Source organism: Stegostoma tigrinum, chromosome 45, assembly GCF_030684315.1.
Source record: "Stegostoma tigrinum isolate sSteTig4 chromosome 45, sSteTig4.hap1, whole genome shotgun sequence".
In the NCBI taxonomy this organism is placed as follows: Eukaryota; Metazoa; Chordata; class Chondrichthyes; order Orectolobiformes; family Stegostomatidae; genus Stegostoma; species Stegostoma tigrinum.
In genome coordinates, this window is record NC_081398.1 from 9,266,000 (window position 1) to 9,285,070 (window position 19,071).

Consider the following 19,071-nt stretch of genomic DNA (forward strand, 5'->3'; position numbering starts at 1 on the left):
AACATACAGTGAAGGCAACACAATTCAACAAGTCTCCATTCAGCATCTTGGGTGCATTGAACAGAATTTGCAGTATTGAGTGCAAACAGATGCTCAGACCAGCAGTAGTTAAAGTCATAGAGATGGACAGCATAGAACCAGACCCTTCGGTCCAAATCCTCCGTGCCGACCAGGTATCCTAAATTAACCTAGTCCCAATTGCCAGCATTTGGCCCATTTCCCTCTTAAACCCTTCCTATTCATGTCCTAATCCAGATGCCTTTTAAACATTGTAATTGTGCCTTTTCCCACTGAGACCCCTTTTCAAGGCCAGGGAATTGTTCGGACTCTTCAGTGAGAACTGAGACAGAGGAGGGACCTGTTGGAGCGCTTTCTTTTCTCACTCGGTCACAGTTTGCGGTGGCCACTGCAGCCTCAGACCCTGAAATATCAGCTTGTGACCTCACTTAGTGTCTTGACCCCAACTTTGGGAAGGCCGGGCTCAGGCAGCTGCAGACGAACGCCAGAAACTTTGCTGACGGCACAGTGACTTTGTTTTAAAAAGTTCAGGGAAGCGTAAGGCGCTGGATCAAATTGGGAGAGGGTGCGTCCCATGGGCTTCAAGTCCGAGGTTTTGGGTTATGAATTCTTGAGGCTGTAATACATTATGGGCAGCTCCGAATGAGTGCACAGCTGCGTGATATCACTTTAAATGATACCTTTGTCTTCCCCCCAAGCTGTGAGCAGGAACTAAATGACTTGACCTTGAGGCCTGGCTCCTGCAGCACTAACAATGATAATCCTCTCATGCTTTTAAAAAATGCCCACACCCCTCACAACGCTCTGTATTTCTCTCACTGTGTTCTTAGAGACGTATACCTCCTGCTGCCTGCTCCTACAGGTCTGTCTCACTCTCTTCCTCACACTGACAATTTTCATTGAGGGCTCATGACTATTAACACCTTTCCAGCCTTGAAACAGGCGCTTGGAAAGATTTGGGAGCCCCTGGATTGGATTGACATGACACTTGATTGACTTAAATGTATTGAGAGGGTCGATTACAAGTAACAGCTATTGTTTGAGGCTGGTACGTTTGAAGGGATGGTGTAAGTCTTACCAACGTTACATCATTGGCGACAACTGTGTTAACTCAATGAGTTGGCTAGTAATGAGTGTAAATGGGAAAATGAAATTGCAATCATTTACTGCTAGTCAGAGACATACATAGGCACATAGTCGTAATTGTTGGAGGTCCAACTTCTCAGTTCCAGGACATCGCTGCAGGTGTTGCTCAGGTAGATGTTTTCCTAATCAACCTGTTCAGATACATTATCATCTCTAGAGCAAGTGGGACTTGAACCCAGAACTCCTGGTTCAGGGGTAGGCACTCTATCATTATGCCACAAGAACTGGAGTTCCTCAGGATTGTGTCCTAGGCCCAGCCACATTCAGCTGCTTCGTCAATGACCTACCCTCTGTCATGAGGTCAGCAGTGGGGATGTTCCCTGTTCGTTGGGCAATATTCAGCCCCATTCACAACTCCTCACGTACAGAAGTAGCCCATGCCCCTGTGCAGCATGACCTGGCCTACTTTCAAGCTTGGGTTAGTTAGTGACGAGGAACATTTGCATCACACAAGTGCCAAGTCTCAAACGAGAGAATCTAATCATCTCCCTGTTGATATTTATTGGCGTTACTATCACCGAAATCCCCCACCGCCAACTAACAACACCCAGAGACTGCAAATGACCAGATCCTAGACCAGGCCCACACATTTGCATCTACAAAAGCCAGTCAAAAGGCTGGAAGTCTGTGACAAGTAGCCTACCTCCTAACACCCCAAGACCTGTCCGCTATTCACAGGTCGGGAATATGATGGAACATTTGACACTTTCCAGGAAGCATGAAGCTCCAACAATGTCCAAGAAGCTCGACAGCACCCAGGACAAAACAGCCTCAACTGACTGGCGACCCATCCACATCTGAAACACCCACTCCCTTGACCACCGACGCTCAGTACGAGCCACGTGTATCATCTACAAGAAGCACTGCAATGCCTCATTAAGGCGGCTCCAACAGCACTTTCTAAACCTGCAATGTTTATTATCCAGAAGGGCAAGGGCTGCAGACACATAGAAACACCAACCAACTGCAAGTTCCCCTCTTAGCCACACACCGTCCTGACATTCTCTCAGTGTCACTGGGTCAAAATCCGGCAATTTCTTCCTCCCTAATAGAGCTGCGGGTGTGTCTATGCCCCAGTGACTGCATCACTTCTGCACCTTCTCAAGATGTAATTGGGGCTGGCCAGTTCTGAGTAAGGGTCACCAGACCTGAAGTATTAGCTCTGATTTTTCTTCGCAGATGCTACTGGACCTGCTGAACTTTTCCAGTAACTTCGATTTTTGTTCCTGGGCAATAAATGCTAACCCAATCAGCATCCCATGAAAGGAAAAAAATAATTTAAAAGTAGTGACACAGACTATCCAAAGAGTGAAACAAAACTGTGAGCTCATTTCTAGGTTGATGAAGTTCTGTGAGACTTGTTTTAAATTTGGTTAGACCATGGTTACAAATATTTTGAATAGTTTATGTCTCCATTTTACAAGAACACAGCAGCAATTAAGACGTTGCTAAAACAGATTCACATGGATTAGTTAAACTGAGATCATGAGAGGTTACAAAGTGTGAAGCTGGATGAACACAGCAGGCCAAGCAGCACCTCAGGAGCACAAAAGCTGACATTTCGGGCCTAGACCCTTCATCAGAGAGGGGGATGGGGAGAGGGTTCTGGAATAAATAGGGGGAGAGGGGGAGGCGGACCGAAGATGGAGAGAAAAGAAGATAGGTGGAGAGGAGAGTATAGGTGGGGAGGTAGGGAGGTGATAGGTCAGTCCAGGGAAGATGGACAGGTCAAGGAGGCTGGATGAGGTTAGTAGGTAGGAAATGGAGGTGTGGCTTTAGGTGGGAGGAAGGGATAGGGAGAGGAAGAACAGGTTAGGGAGGCGGGGACAAGGTGAGGGACGTGTTGGAGATGGCCCAGGTGAACTTGAGGTTGGGGTGGAAGGTGTTGGTGAAGTGGATAAACTGTTCGAGCTCCTCTGGGGAGCAAGAGGCGGCGCCGATACAGTCATCAATGTACTGGAGGAAGAGGTCTATTTCAAGCCAAACGACTCCCACAGCTACCTAGAATACACCTCCTCCCATCCACCCTCCTGCAAAAGTTCCATCCCCTATTCCCAATTTCTCCGCCTCCGCCGCACCTGCTCCCACGATGAGGCATTCCACTCCCGCACATCCCAGATGTCCACATTCTTCAAGAACCGCAACTTTCCCCCAGGATGCAGTTTTGGGATGCAGTGGGGGGAGGGGGAGATTTTGAAGCTTGTGAAATCCACATTGATACCATTGGGCTGCAGGGTTCCCAAGCGGAATATGAGTTGCTGTTCCTGCAACCTTCGGGTGGCATCATTATGGCACTGCAGGAGGCCCATGATGGACATGTTGTCTGAGGAATGGGAGGGGGAGTTAAAATGGTTCGCGACTGGGAGGTGCAGTTGTTTGTTGCGAACTGAGCGGAGGTGTTCTGCAAAGCGGTCCCCAAGCCTCCGCTTGGTTTCCCCAATGTAGAGGAAGCCACACCGGGTACAATGGATGCAGTACACCACATTGGCAGATGTGCAGGTGAACATATGCTTAATATGGAAAGTCATCTTGGGGCCTGGGATGGAGGTGAGGGAGGAGGTGTGGGGGCAAGTGTAGCACTTCCTGCGGTTGCAGGGGAAGATGCCGGGTGTGTTGGGGTTGGAGGGCAGTGTGGAGCAGACAAGGGAGTCATGGAGAGAGTGGTCTCTCCAGAAGGCAGACAAGGGTGGGGATGGAAAAATGTCTTGGGTGGGGTCGGATTGTAGATGGCGTAAGTGTCGGAGGATGATGCGTTGTATCTGGAGGTTGGTAGGGTGGTGTGTGAGAACGAGGGGGATCCTCTTAGGGCGGTTGTGGCGGGGGCGGGGTGTGAGGGATGTGTTGCGGGAAATGCGGGAGACGCGGTCAAGGGTGTTCTCGACCGCTGCGGGGGGGAAAGTTGCGGTCCTTGAAGAATGTGGACATCTGGGATGTGCGGGAGTGGAATACTTCATCGTGGGAGCAGGTGCGGTGGAGGCGGAGGAATTGGGAATAGGGGATGGAATTTTTGCAGGAGGGTGATGGGAGGAGGTGTATTCTAGGTAGCTGTGGGAGTCGTTTGGCTTGAAATAGACCTCTTCCTCCATTACATTGATGGCTGTATCGGCGCCGCCTCTTGCTCCCCAGAGGAGCTCGAACAGTTCATCCACTTGACCAACACCTTCTACCCCAACCTCAAGTTCACCTGGGCCATCTCCAGCACATCCCTCACCTTCCTGGACTTCTCAGTCTCCACCTCAGGTAACCAGCTAGAAACTGATGTCCATTCCAAGCCTGCCGACTCCCACAGCTACCTAGAATACACCTCCTCCCACCCACCCTTCTGCAAAAATTCCTGATAGTGCAGATAGAAGCCGTTTAGCCCATCAAGTCTATAGTGAGCCTCCAAACAGCACCCCTCCACATCCTACTTCCCCGGCTAATCCATCTAACCTGTACATCTTTGAACTGTCGGATGAAACTAGAGCATATCGAGGAAACCCACACAGACACAGAGAGAGTGTGCAAACTCCGCACAGATAGTCACCTGAGGGTGGAATTGAACCCAAGTCCCTGGTAGTGTGCAGCAGCAGTGCTAACCACTGGGGCACCATGCTAGCCCATATGGAAATAGGGAATGTCCTTTAGTTCAAAGCAAATGAAGGGCAAAATAAGGAGGTCTCACTAAAAATATACAAGGCAGTAGCTGGGCCCAAGATGGAATTCTGTGAACAGATGTGGTCCCATTACCTAAGGAACGAAATACTGGCTTTGGAAGCAGTTCACAGAAGGTTCACTAGACTGATCCTGGGGATGGAGGGGCTGTCTTATAAGAGGTTGGGACTGTACTCATTGAAGTTTAGAAGAATGAGAGGTGACCTTAGTGAAACATATAAGATTTTTAGGGAATATGACAGGGTAGATGTGGAGGGGTTGGTTCGCTTTTTGGGAGAGTCTACCACCAGAGGGCATCGGCTCAGAATAAAGGGCTGCCCAGTTGGGACAAAGGTGAAGAGGATTTCTTTATCTGCGAAAGTAGCGATTCTGCGGATTTCTTCAATGCAGAGGGCAGAAGAGGCTGGGTCGTAGCTACATACAAGGCTGGAGCTGTGAGATTTTGAATCAGTGAGGGTTATGGCGAAGAGACAATACTGAGTTGAGGATAAACAGATCTTCTTGAATAGAGGAGTGGCTGAAGGGGCTGAATGGCCTCGCCTTGGCGCTGGTCTTTCGGGGCGGGGTGGAAGGAAGGGGTGTGGCCTACGTGGGAGGGCGTGGCCTACGTGGAAGAGCGGGGCCGGCTGGGAGGCAAGGGCGCCTGCTGTGGGCGGAGCCAGAACTGGAGGGGGCGGGGAAAATCCTGCGCGAGGTTGGGGGCGCGGCGGACGTCGCGGAGGTGGGGCTGAACGAGAGAAGTCGGGAGATCTTGGAGCTGGGTCACGCCGCGAGGAAACGTGGCTCGGGGGCGTGGCCAGCACGACGGGGCGCGGCCGGCGTAGTCAGCGTGGTCGGCGCGGGGGGCGTGGTCGGCTCGGAGGGGGCGTGTCAGAAGACGAAGGCGGCGGGACGGGAGCAGGCGGGTAGACGGAACGGAGGTGGCAGTTCCCGTGTCAGGGGGAAGGTTCGGGGGACCAACGGCCCAAAGCCGGCGGGTGTACGGTGGTAGCAGCGTCGGCGGAGGAGCGAGAAAGCGTGGACACCCAGGAAGCGGAGAGTGTAGGCCTGAGGCTCTCTGACGGAAGCCGGAGGGAGAGGAGCCGCCGTTGCCGAGTGTGGGGCCGTTCAATGCCATGTGATGTGGAGCTTCATTCGGGTGAGAGCGGCGACGGGCATAGGCCTGAGGCCCGGGAATACCCTTCTCACCTCACCCCCGCCTCCTTCACACTCCGCCATCCCCACATCCCAGTTCTTCCTTCCATCATCCTACTGCTGCCAGCAGCTGCCGGGCTCTATTCTCTCCCCCCCGCCCCGTTCTCTTTGAATCCGCCCCCGGCCACTTGCCTCCCTCTTTTCCCCCCCCCCCCCCCGACTCCTTCCAAACAGCCCCACCGGACTCCTTCCAAACGCCCCCCTTCCCCTGGACTGATTGCAACCCCCCCACTCCCCCTGGACTGATTCCAACTGCCCCCCAATCTCCCCTGGACTGATTCCAACTCCCCCTTCCCCCGGACTGATTGCAACTCCCCCCACTCCCCCCGAACTGATTCCAACTGCCCCCCCCAAATCTCCCCTGGACTGATTCCAACCCCCCCCCCACCTCTGGAATGATTCCAGTCCCCCACTCCCCCTTCCCCCGGACTGATTGCAACTCCCCCCACTCCCCCCGGACTGATTCCAACTGCCCCCCCCCCCCAAATCTCCCCTGGACTGATTCCAATCCCCCCACCTCCTCCAGAATGATTCCAATCCCCCACTCCCCCTTCCCCCAGACTGATTGCAACCCCCCCCACTCCCCCTTCCCCTGGACTGATTGCAACTCCCCCCGGAATGATTCCAACCCCCCACTCACCCTGGACTGATTCCAACCCCCCCCACTCCCCTGGAATGCAGTCTTGCCTTGGGGTGTTGGACAGTGAAGGTAGCCCCGGACATTCGTCCTGTCTGCTTATTTGTGACAATCTTTGGTTTAATCATGGATTTCCTTTTCTTACGTGATCTGTTTCCACACTGATCATGTTCCCAAGTGAGTTAGCTGAAAGCCTGGATAAGTTAATCCTGAGCTTCCTTGGCAGAATCCTTGTCCCAGCGGCAGTAGGTGATGTGAGGGTTGCTGGAAGGAAGGATTGGAGATTACGGCATCTTAGTACGGCTGCTTCAGCTATTAACCGGAGATTATAAACGTCTGCAACTCATTCAGGAAAAATCCTGCAGGATCTACTCCCACACCCCCTGAGGAAATGACCCATATTTTTTCATGGGCATCAGATCCATGACTCACTCAAGGCAGGGTTCAAGTTTCCTCATGACTTGTATTTACTGATGTCTAGAGCTCTGGCATAGTCCTGGGGAAAAAAAACATTTGTTCCAATGGCCAGTGCAATGTGTCTGTCACAAAGGGCTGAACATCTCCCAAAGCACTCTGTACCCAACTGAGTGTCACTTGAGGTGTTGAAGGTGTGGCTGTCAGTTTGCAGGATCTTCACAAGCTGCATTGTGACAACGTGCAGATCGCATTTCATTCCTGATGCAGGCTGAGGGTTCATGTTGGCTGCCTGGGCTGGGAGGTCTAAAAACACCTCTTTTCTTCAAAGCAATGCCTTGGTTTAAAGTGCCCTCCCCTCAGATAATTTTTCAAAATGCTACCTTATTTGCTTTTTAAAATGCAATCTGGAGTTTCTATCCTGGCACTGTGTATGGTCAGGCATTCAAAACATTTCCATCTTAAAGATTACCCTGTATTCTGTTTGTGTTCTCAACCATTTTCAATCAATTACTTGTTGCCATCTGGTGAGCTGTTGAATAGTTTGGTGGTGGTGAGTTAATAGTCACACAGTTGCTTGGATCTGTTGTTGTACCCCTGTGATGTGTTGTTTTCATTGTCAAGCTGATTGTGTGGAAATCCTCTGACTGAAAAGTTTCCTAGGTTTGGATTACACTCTAGAAACCAGAGTACATAATCCACTGATACACCCAGTGGCAGCTCTTGGGAGAGGTGCTGCCTATTGCCTGTCTGTTCCCTCAAAAGATGGCAAAGAAGAGCAAGGTACGTTCCCTGCCACCACCACCGTCGTCACCATCACCACCCATGTCCTGGCACCAATGCTTATGCATCAGCCAAACGTCACTGAAGCACATCGTCGGTTTATATCTTGTTTGTAGAATTTTATAATGAATGAATTAGTAGAGCCATAGAGATGTACAGCATGGAAGCAGACTCTCCAGTCCAACTCATCCATGTCGACTAGATATCCTAAATTAATCTAGTCCCACTTACCAGCTTTTGGCCCATGTCCCTCTAAACACTTCCTAATCGTGTACCCATCCAGATGTCTTTTAAATGTCGTCACAGCCTCCTCCACGTCCTCTGGCAGCTTGTTCCATCTCTGCACGATCAAGTTCCCCATTAGGCCCCTTTTTAAAATTTTTTTTCCCCATCCACATTAAACCTATGCCGTCTAGTTTAGGACTCTCCTATCCTGGGGATAAAGATGTTAGCTATTCACCCTTCCATGCCCCTCATGATTTCACAATCCTCTACAAGGTCACCATCGGCCTCTGCCACTCCAGGGAAAATAACCTCAGCCTGTCTAGCCTCTCCGTATAGTTCAGACCCTCCACCCTCAGCAACATCCTTGTAAACCTTAGCTGTGCTTCTGGAATTCTGAGAGAGCGAGGTTGAGAAGGTACCAGGGAATACTATAGGAGAGGGAGAAGGTGGGCCCTGATGGTGATGGACAGTTTGATTTCAGCTGTGATGCTGCGGGGGTAGACAGCTTGCCAGCAGTCCCCCGTTCGTTCTCATGTCACAAAATCAAACAAAACCAATTCCAGATTCCTACAGTGTGGACTGGGGAGAAGGAATTTAAACTGCACCCCCCACCTCCTCTCATGAAGCGTCCTGCTCAACTCCTTCCTCTTTCCTACTGTCTGGTATTTCTGGTGCCACAGAATCAATGGTTGCACAATGCTTAGTTTTCATTCTTTTTGCAGTAGCAGAGCTCCTACTGTTATCTTCTCATTAAACTGGTTATAGGCCAGGCAATTGTGTCAGGAGAAATTGACTATCGCTGTGATGCAGACGGAAAGCATTTTCTAAAAAAACGGTCGTCCACCAATACATTTGCTTGTGCAAAAATCAAGGTGCACTTTTTTTTGGAGAATTGATGAAATGGCAGCATGTTCCCAAGGAAGTTGTTACAGGGAGAGGCATTTTCTTTTCCCTGAAGGCCTTATTGTAGTGTAGGGTTGGCCCTGTGTGCATTGTTTGTGGACCTCCTGTAATTGTGCTGTGCCACAAGACTGTGTGGTGTCTGCTCACGGCTCCTTTTCAGCTTGAGAGGCTGAGAGAGTGCAAGCTGTGAGAGCTGGGCATCAGGAGTTAGCATCCTCCTGGAGCGTCCTTTTGAAGCTGCCTTGGAGATTGGCACCCCAAACTAAGCAGGTGTGTTGCAATGGTTCTCTCTGGTGCTGGCTGGGCCATGTTGGGTTTGCTTACTGTTTTTTTCTGATCCTGATCCTCACTGCTTGTCTTTTTGTCCGGGGATCTGCCTTCCCTTGAAGGTGCCGACTTGCACCGTTGATTTCTGATCTCCGCAGTTGCAGAATGAAATCATGATTACTCTGCAGGAGGAGGCCATTCGACTTAACATATTCATGTGTTGCTGTGCAAGAGCCCCACGGGTAATCTCGCTCCTTCTTGCCTTTAACCTGCGGTCATGCAAGAGGTTCCCTTTCAGCAGCATTATCCACCCCTTTTGAAAGTCATGACCTCCCACTCTGTCCATCCTAACCCCAGATACAACCGCTGAGTGATCTACATGTTGACCAAGACCAAAGAGGAAGGGGACATTAGAACCTGCGTTTATCCCCTGGCAAAAGAATTCCTCTGACACTTGCCATGATTTCTGAAGGTCCTAAAGCACCTTGCAGCTGCTGGAGTGCTTTTTCTTTTGATTAGTGTTGAAGTAGTCGCAGCTAGAAAGGGTGGCAGCCTAACGCCATGAGCAGCAAACACCATTAAGCGCTTCTGCCACCATAACCAGATGGTGTTTTTGAGAGGTATGTTCAGGGGATAAATATTGGACAGGACACTGGAATAAATTCCTCTCACTTCACCAGTCTTCTCTGTAAAACTGATTGTGGGATGTTCCACACCCACCTCAGCGCATTGGTAATTTTGAAAGTTTCACGTGAATGGTGGCATCAGACACTCAGACTGAGTAATGTGCCCAAGTCTCTAGTGTGGGTGTCCTGATTTAAGATGGGAGTACTGGTACCCTGGACCAGGGAGCTGTGGTGCAGCTGAGCAGAGTGGACTCAGCCTGTCCCTTGATCTCACTGTGGAGTGTCTGGATGTAAATTTGATTCGTTTGGCTTAAACAGGTTGCCATCAAAACTACAAATACAACCTGTCATCAGAAAATGTGTTCCAGATACTCTCTCGCACCATCTGACCTGCGGTTTCTGTTGATTAATGAAAGGTTCAGAACAGCATTATGCAGAGTTAAATGTCAGATTGACCTGTTCCAGAGCCCTGAATAACTTCAGCTGACACTTCTGGTGCCATTGCTGAGCTACACTGTCGCTGTGAGGATCAACTAGGATGTAAACAATCCCACTATTTCTATTTCGCAGCAGGGTACCTTTAAAGAGGAAAGCAGATTAACTGTTTGTTAGTATGTTCCCCTTCGTGGGAGCTTGTGTGCACATTGTCTGCATTTCCTGCGTCATATCAACAGCCACACTCCCAAATGTACTGAATTGGTTGGTATCCACTTTGGAACATGCTAGGGTGAGAAAGGTGCTAGGAAAATGAAATTTGTATTGTTTCTTTATCTCTTTCTCTCCTGGTCTCTCTGTCTTCCCATGTCCCCATTTTGTTTTCATTCTTTTGCTACTTCTTTGCTCTTGATTCCCTTTTTTTTTCCCTCTTTCCTTGCGTAACAGCTTGTTTAAAATGCGGAACATCTGCCCACATTCTCCATCTGAGGGTTTAGCTTGCAAACACGCAAATGGTTTGTTGGCAGCTGCTGCTAACAATTCCTCACTGGGAATGTCCCTTCTTTATTTGTTTATGGGTTGTAGATGTCATAAATTGCCCATTGCAAAAGTGGTGAGCTGCATCTTTGAACTGCTGCAATCTTAAATGGTGTAGGGCAAAGTGCAGTTAGAGTTCCTGGACTTTGACCCGATCAGCAATGGAGGCTAGGAACACTGCAGCAAGTAACTTAACACTTGACTCTCAAAACCTGTCCACCATTTACAAGGTACAAGTCAGGCATGTGATGGAATACTTCCCACTTGCCCTGGATGAGAGCACACCAACAAGGTGAGAAGCTTAACACCATCTAGCGTGATTGACACCACATGCTTAAGCGCCCACTCCCTCCACCACCCGTGTGCCATCTGTAAAATGCACTGCAGAAATTCAAAGATCCCTAGTCAGGACCGTCTAAACCCACAACCACTTCCATCTAGAAGGATGAGGGGACAGCCCAGGGAACACCATTCCAAATCACTCCCCTCCAAGTCATGTACCATCCTGATGTGGAAATGTATCGCTGTTCCTTTGCTGTTGCTGGGGTCAGAATCATGGAATTCCCTTCCTAAATGCATCGTGGGCCAAACTACAGCACATTGGTTGCAACAGTTCCAGAAAGCAGCTCTCAACCATTTTCTCAGTGGCAGCTAGGACAGGTAATAAATGGTGACCAGCCAGTGATGCACATATCCTGTCAGTGAATTTTAATTTGAAAAAAGCTTCCCAGTCAGAATGGTGAGTTACTTGGAGGGAAACTTGTAGGTTGTGGTGATGTTCTCATGTGTTTGCTGCCCTTGTCCTTCAACTTGGTAGTGGTCAAGGGCTTGGAAGGTGCTCTCAGAGAAGTCTTTGTCAATTGGTGCAGTGCATCTTGTACAGATTGCAAGCATTTTCTTTGGAAAATTTATGGAGTCTCAATTTAAGCTGATGGATGTGGTGCTAATCAAACAGGCTGCTTTATCCTGGACGGTGTTGAGCATTTTGAGTTTTGTTGGAGCTGTCTGTGCCTGTTCAAGCGAGTGGAAGTATTTCATTAAAGTCCTGACTTTGCCTTGTCAATGGTGAGCAGATTTTGCAGAGTTGGGAGATGAATTACTGTTGCAGAATTTCCAGCCTCAGACCTGCTTTTGTAGCCCCTGTATTTTATATGGTGAGTCCAATTCAGTTTTGGTCAATGGTATCTCCAAGATGTAGATGATGAGGGATTCAGTAGCGGTTAGGCCAATGAACATCCAAGAGAGTTGGCTAGATTCTTTGTTGAAAATAGAATCTTTAGTGTTGAAGCAGCCCATTCAGCCCATCGACCCCACACCAATGTTCCAAAGAGCATCCCATCCAGTACGACGACTCACTACCCTATCCCTGTAACCCTGCAGTTCTCATGGCTGATCCACATGAACTGCACAACCCTGGACCCTGAGCAATTTTCATGGCCAGTCCACCGACCTCAGTTTTGCAATGTGGGAGGGGAAACCGGAGCATCCGGAGGAAACTCGCAGACACGGGGAGAATGTGCAAACTCCACACAGGTAGTTGCCTGAGGGTGGAAACGAACCTGTGTCTCTGGCGCAGTGAGGCTGCAGTGCTAACCACTGAGCCAACATGCTGTGCAAATGAAGCATGAATATTAGATAATAAGATGTGGAGCTGGATGAACACAGCAGGCCAGGCAGCATCAGAGGAGCAGGAAAGCAAATGTTTTGGGTTGGGACCTTTCTGAAGTAGGGTCTGAAGCATCAGCTTTCCTGCTTCTCTGATGTAGCTTGGCCTGCCGTGTTCCTCCAGCTCCACACCTTGTTATCTCAGACTCTAGCACTGGCAGTTCCTACTATCCCTAAGCATGAATATTACTTACCTGTTGTCAACCCAGGCCTGAATATTGTCTACATCTTGCTGTATGCAGCTGGGGTCTGCTTCAGTAACTGAGGAATTGTACATGGTACTGAACATTATCCAGTCATCAGGAAATTGTTTCTGCCCTTGTGATTGAGGTTAGGTTATAGGGTGCAGTGTATAGGGAACAGGCTGTATTTTTGGCCCCTCTGTGGCTGCTGCATCTGCCATTGTCTGTGTGTGCACCTGTAACTGCAGTTGCTGCAGGCATCTCTCTTTCTCGAGATCTGTACTCATTGTTGAGGCCAGCTCATCACTCTTAAACATGATGTTGACCCCTGCTGCGTAAGGTGCCTGGGGCCTTGCATAAATAAGAATAAAAACTGGGAAAAGGAACAGAAAGGGAAGGGATAATAAAATGTGAGGCTGGATGAACACAGCAGGCCAAGCAGCATCTCAGGAGTTTTTGTGCTCCTGAGATGCTGCTTGGCCTGCTGTGTTCATCCAGCCTCACATTTTATTATCTTGGAATTCTTCAGCATCTGCAGTTCCCATTATCTCAGAAAGGGAAGGGAAGTGGGATATGTACTAGTTGCAGCCCGTCCACAGAAAGAAAGCGAGAGCTGACCCATCAATCAGAGTGAGCCTGTGTGATGTTGAATCATTAGTCGCAGGTTGTTGGACAGATTCCAGTGCTGTACTCCCTGCCGCTGTTAACGGCTGTGCTTACACAATGAATGACTCTGCTCCAGACTGCGTCAGTCTTGGGATCTTGCTTACTGAGCAGACTGGGGAGTTGAAACTGTCTTCAGAGCTGAGTCCTGTGTAGGCGCTGTGGACTGTAACTGTTAAAGAAGACAGCTCTCCTCTACCTTGTGAACAAATTAGTGACGGGCATCCTGTCAACAAAGGGTGGGAGGGAGGGAGGGAGGCAGGGAGGCCCATACGAGAGAGAGCTTGCACTTGTATTCCAACCTCTATTCCCTTCTTGAGGTTCGTGCATCATTCCCCTCACCCGACCTCGTGTTCCCATCCCCTCCACAGGTCTGACTTGTCTCTATCTTTCTCCCTCCCCCCTCCAAAACTCCTTGGAATCTACCTTTTATCCCCTTACTTCTTTGTAGGCTGCGAGCAGCAGTATCAATGACAGTGTGCTAGGATTCTTTATTTACAAAAATGTACTTTTGTCATGAAATTTGCTAAGTACATTCCAAAATATTTTAAATTGGACAGTGCAGAATGTGAAATAAAATTAAGATTTGCTCGAGAACAAGTAGCGCTTTGAGGTCCCTAAAGACAATTAGCCTCAGGCATTAGCCCTGAGAGCTTCTATTGCAGTTTCCAATGCTAAAACACTTTATGGCCACAGACCTTAGGTTGTGACCATTACTCCTTGGGCTGTGTGGAGGCTGCCCCGAGCTTTCGTGCCTCCCTCGTGCTTACGCCCGCCTCAGTTGACCAATTCCAAGTCTTTTGAACCCCTCGAATCAATCTGTTTCAGTTCAGCAGTCCTCTATGTTTCTTGCTTTGACCCAGACCATTTAGATAATGGTGAACACTTAAGAGCTTGCCCCTGACTGTGCTGAGGTCTCAGAGGGCAGCAGCTTCCTATATGTGACTTACGTCTCACAGGCGAAGTTTGGGTGATATCTGCTCCTGTTGGCAACTGTCTTAGTGTAAGCAGGGAAATCTGACATCCATTTCAGTTCTGTGTGCCTGTGTGTGTGTCTGAGAGAGAGAGCGTTCCACTTCCTGTAGTCCCTCCTGCCAGACATCCACAGAATGGGTCAAAAGTATCTTGCAAGTGTGGCAGCCCGTAATGCGCATTCGAGGACAGCACCCTGTGCTGGGGGAACCACACTGAGAATGGTACAAAAACTGCCTTGCTTGGCTGTTGTGTAAGCTGTTAATGTCACCCCTCTCTGACGCTGTAGTTCTGTCTCTGCCTGCTGCCTGTCTGTCCCCTCCTTCTCCTCCTTCCCTCCCCCCCCATCCCCCACACTACAATTAAATAAACCACCCAGGCTCTGACCCATAAAAGTTGAAGCCGGTAAAATCGGTGATGGGTGTGGGGTCTGGACTTGCTGACCTGGTGGAGGAGGAGTCTGTGGAGCATGAGCTGGAGCTGTTGAGATAAAATGAATAAGCTGGGGTTTCATTAATCCTCATTAAAGTTCACTCCACTTAGCCCCAGCCCAGGCTGTCAGAGCCACTCAACTTCCGCCTCTGAGCCTGCAGAGGTATCATGGTTCGCATGTCTCAAACTTTTGATCACCAGCAGTACTTTTTCCTGGCCTGTGAGGTCTCATGGTCCATCAGCTCACTACGCTGTTTGAGTCCATCGGCCATGACACCAATGGCTGCCTTGGGGAGAGGTGTTTGGCTGGCACAACATAGTGTGGGGCTGGGATAACACTGCAGGCCAGGCAGCATCAGAGGAGCAGGAGGGCTGACGTTTCAGGGAAGGGTCCTGACCCGAAACGTCAGCTTTCCTGCTCCTCTGATGCTGTCTGGCCTGCTGTGTTATTGCTGACTCCAGCATCGGCAGTTCTTACTATCTCAGCATTTGCCAGGGAATTTGGTTTGGAAATGTGAAGGGAGTAATGTCACTGATGTGTAAGTGCCAGGGAGTGAGTAAGGGTGACAGGAATTCACAGGCTGTCTCCTAGTGACTTGCAGCTACACAAATAACAACTGAGATCTGACACAGCCATGTTCTATTAATAGCCAAGGGGCTGTGTCTCTCAGCTTGTGTGCCAATTTTGATGATTAGGCAAGTAAGTTGAGAGAACCTTTCATGGTCAACTTTTTACAGTGGGTGAAATGGCAGCCTTTCATTCACAAAATGGCAGACCTGATGCTGAGAGCCACCTGCAGTATGGCTAAACCTGTGAAGGCAGCTTCTCCTGAAGTCCCTGAACGCAGAAGGTCGAAAGGCGGACACTGTGTTGCCTTTGCTGGGGGAATGAGTAGGATTTATTAACATGTTTTGCTTCTCTCTTTCTGTCCACCCCTTCCAGGCAATCCTTCGATCGAGCCCTCAAGACAGGGTCTGGGACGTGCAGTGGCAGCATTTCAGCTGACATAGCGTGCGGAACCGAGGGGGTGAGTAATTGTGGGAGTGAGGGGTTGGCAGTTGACCTTGCCCATCAGGAGATGGATTAGCATGGAAAAGGGGCATATATTTCAGCTTCCTGTACCATTCCATGCCCATTTTCGATACTGTGTACTCAGTGCAGAATCTAGGTTGACACAGTGACCGGGCTGGAGGCAGATACTTTGAAATAACTCAGGAAGCCTGACTGAAAAGGTAAATTGTTAAAACACCAACATAAAGCCACTACTCATGGCACACGTAGGCTACTCCCACCCTGGGGCAGACAGGCTCGCCCCTGGTTCTGCAGTTTTTAAAAAAACATATTTTCTAATCAGTCGGTTCAGAGACATTATTACATGCCTCTGGAGTGTGTGGGATTTGAACCTGGACTTCAAAGTTCAGAGAGAGGTTCACTATCCTTGGACCACGAGTTCCCTTTTTGTAAACTCTCATTCCGGTAACCGGAAATGGAACCTGGTCCCCCACGGTGAAAGGACAAAATGCCAACTGGGATCACCAGGGAAATGGCCTGGGTCTGCTTTATAGTTTTTTTTTCTCAAACCCCGCCCCCGGCAGCCCCCAATCAACCTGTTCAAGGATTTTATGACAAACTTTGGACCCAGGCCTCCAGGCTCAGAGGTAGGGACACCGCCACCAGACCATAAGAGGGCTGCCACACCTCCACGGCTGTTTTGTGTTAATTTTTCTTTATATTTGAAAGTGTTATCTCTCACCATAGACCAGTCTTTCCACCGCAGTGACCTTTTGTCTTCGTTTTTTAGCTACTAACCACTACCAGTAAATCATCCATCTGGCGAATTCAGTGTTTACACCCAAGCATTGTTGCACATTTCTGGTGGCAGGTAGGACTTGAACCTAGGTCTCCTGGACCAGGGGGTATTGCCACTACCACTGCAGCGCACACCAAGAACCATGGGTCAGCTTTTCTTTTTTCCCCCGTGTGCAGAAGTGCTCTGACACAACCTGAACGTGTGTTTTTTTGCCTAATTTTCTGAAATTTTTATTTGTTTTTACTGCATCTGCTTTGCATATTTTCTAATGAACCTATGGAAGTGTTATTGCAAAGCTCTGGAACAGATGAAACCAGAATCCGGGCCTCCTGGCTCAGAAGCAGGGGCATGACCACTGCCCCACAAGACCACCACCACCCCCCCCCCCCCCCCCCCCCCCGTCTACTTTATCTTATCTCTCGTCACAAGTACTCTCTCTCTCAACCGAGCAGCTTTCCCACCACCAAATCGCTGTGACATTTTTATCCAACTAGTAACCGCCACTAATAAATCACCCATGCATTCAATTAGAAATTTACATCCAAACCACCAAAAGTGAGGGAGGGGGGTCGGGTCTGTGTTTGTAAAGAATTCAGATCCGGAGTCCTTTGCAGGAAGTAATGGCCCATTACTCGACTATTAATCTACTTTGAAGTCCTGCCATGGCAGATGGTAGAATTTTAATTCAATAGGTATCTAGAATTAAGAGTCTAATGAAGACTACGAATCCATTGTCAATTTTTGGAAAAACCCATTTGGTTCACTAATGTCCCTTTAGGGAAGGAAGCTGCCATCTTCACCTGGTCTAACCTACGTATGACTGCAGACCTGCAGCAATGTGATTGACATTTAAACTGCTCTCTGGGTGGCTAGGGGATAGATAATAAACATTACCCTGGCCTGTGATGTCCATGCCCCATGAATACAAAGAAAATTACAGCACAGGAACAGGCGCTTCGGCCCTCCAAGCCTGTGACGATCCAGATCCTCCATCTAAACCTGTCATCTATTTTCCAAGGATCTGGGATCCCTCTGCCTCCTGCCCATTCGTGTATCTGTCTAGATACATCTTAAATGAGTATATCGTGCCTGCCTCTCCCACCTCCGCTGGCAATGTGTTCCAGGCGCCCACCACTCTCTGTGTAAAGAACTTTCCACGCATATCTCCCTTAAACTTTTCCCCTCTCACCTTGAAGTCGTGACCCCTAGTAATTGAGTTCCCCACTCTGGGGGGGGGAAAAAGCTTCTTGCTATCCACCCTGTCTATACCCCTCATGATTCTGTAGACCTCAATCAGGTCCTCCCTCAATCTCCCGTCTTTCTAATGTAAATAATCCTAATCTATTCAACCTCTCTTCATAGCTAGCTCCCTCCATACCAGGCAACATCCTGGTGAACCTCCTCTGCACCCTGTCCAAAGCATCCACATCCTTTTGGTAATGTGGCGACTAGAACTGTACACAGTACTCCAAATGTGGCTGAACCAAAGTCCTATACAACTGCAACATGACCCGCCAACTCTTGTACTCAATACCCCGTCCGTTGAACGAAAGCATGCTGTATGCCGCCTTGCCCAATCTTATCAATCTGCGTTGCCTCCTTCAGGGAACAATGGGCCTGAACATCCAGATCTCAGAATTTGAAAAAAAAGTGGAGTTCCACTTTGTCAGGCTGTTGCCTGTAACCAAGGGAACTCATATCCACCAAGCTCCACAGGAGATTAATTAGTGATTCCCCATGAGCCTTAAAGGGGATATCGCATCCTCCAAAACTGGCAGTGAGACTTGTTTCTTCACACGCCATTATAGGTGCCCTGAGAACTTTTTTTTTGCCTGAACTGCTTTGTTCAGGGCAGATTTTAGAAAAAGGTTTTGTTTGTGTCTCACCTTATTAATGCCTGCCACCTACCTTGGCTTGTGGCCCTCCCGCATTTTCCTCTCTGCCTTTCTTTCAGTCTTCACTCCCTGAATAATAGGAAAGCAATTTTTAAAATTCATTCGTGGGACATGGCTGTCACTGGCTAGTCCAGGACTTGTTGCCCAATCCTAATTGAAATCTACCACATTGCTGTATGGTTTGCTTATCTGGCCTGTAAGGATGGCAGTTTCTTTCCCTGAAGGACGACACTGGTCATCATTAAACTCTTAGCTCCAGATTTTTATTAGTTTCATGTGCCACCATCTGCTGTGGCAGGATTCGAACCTGGGTCCCCAGAACATTCCATGGATCTCTAGATTAAGCCCGTTATTAATACCACTAGGCCATAGCCTCCCCCATTATGTCTATGTTGGTGCTCTGAAGGAACTGTCTAATAAACACAGTCTTTTCCTTGTTCAATCTGTCATATCGCTGCCAATGTTTCCCTTTCAGGTATTTTCCCAGGTTCCCCCTTTGAAAGTTCCTATCAAATTGCCCTTTTCAGCAGTGCATTCCAGATCTTAACAGCCAGCTATGTTTGTTTTTAAATTTCCCCTCTGGTTTTTTCATTTATCTTAATTATGCTCCTC

The 19,071-nt window shown here is 48.9% G+C and overlaps 1 protein-coding gene across 1 annotated transcript in view; it reads left to right on the plus strand.

The window, feature by feature from the left end:
* Positions 1 to 5,697: 5,697 nt before the first annotated feature.
* The window catches only part of LOC125448740 (polyamine-transporting ATPase 13A3-like), a 63,429-nt gene continuing 50,055 nt past the window's right edge, over positions 5,698 to 19,071 (plus strand). The window contains exons 1-2 of the mRNA XM_059642549.1: positions 5,698 to 5,956; positions 15,697 to 15,781. The gene's annotated coding sequence lies outside the window, so the exon portion shown is untranslated. The remainder of the gene's footprint in view (positions 5,957 to 15,696; positions 15,782 to 19,071) is intronic.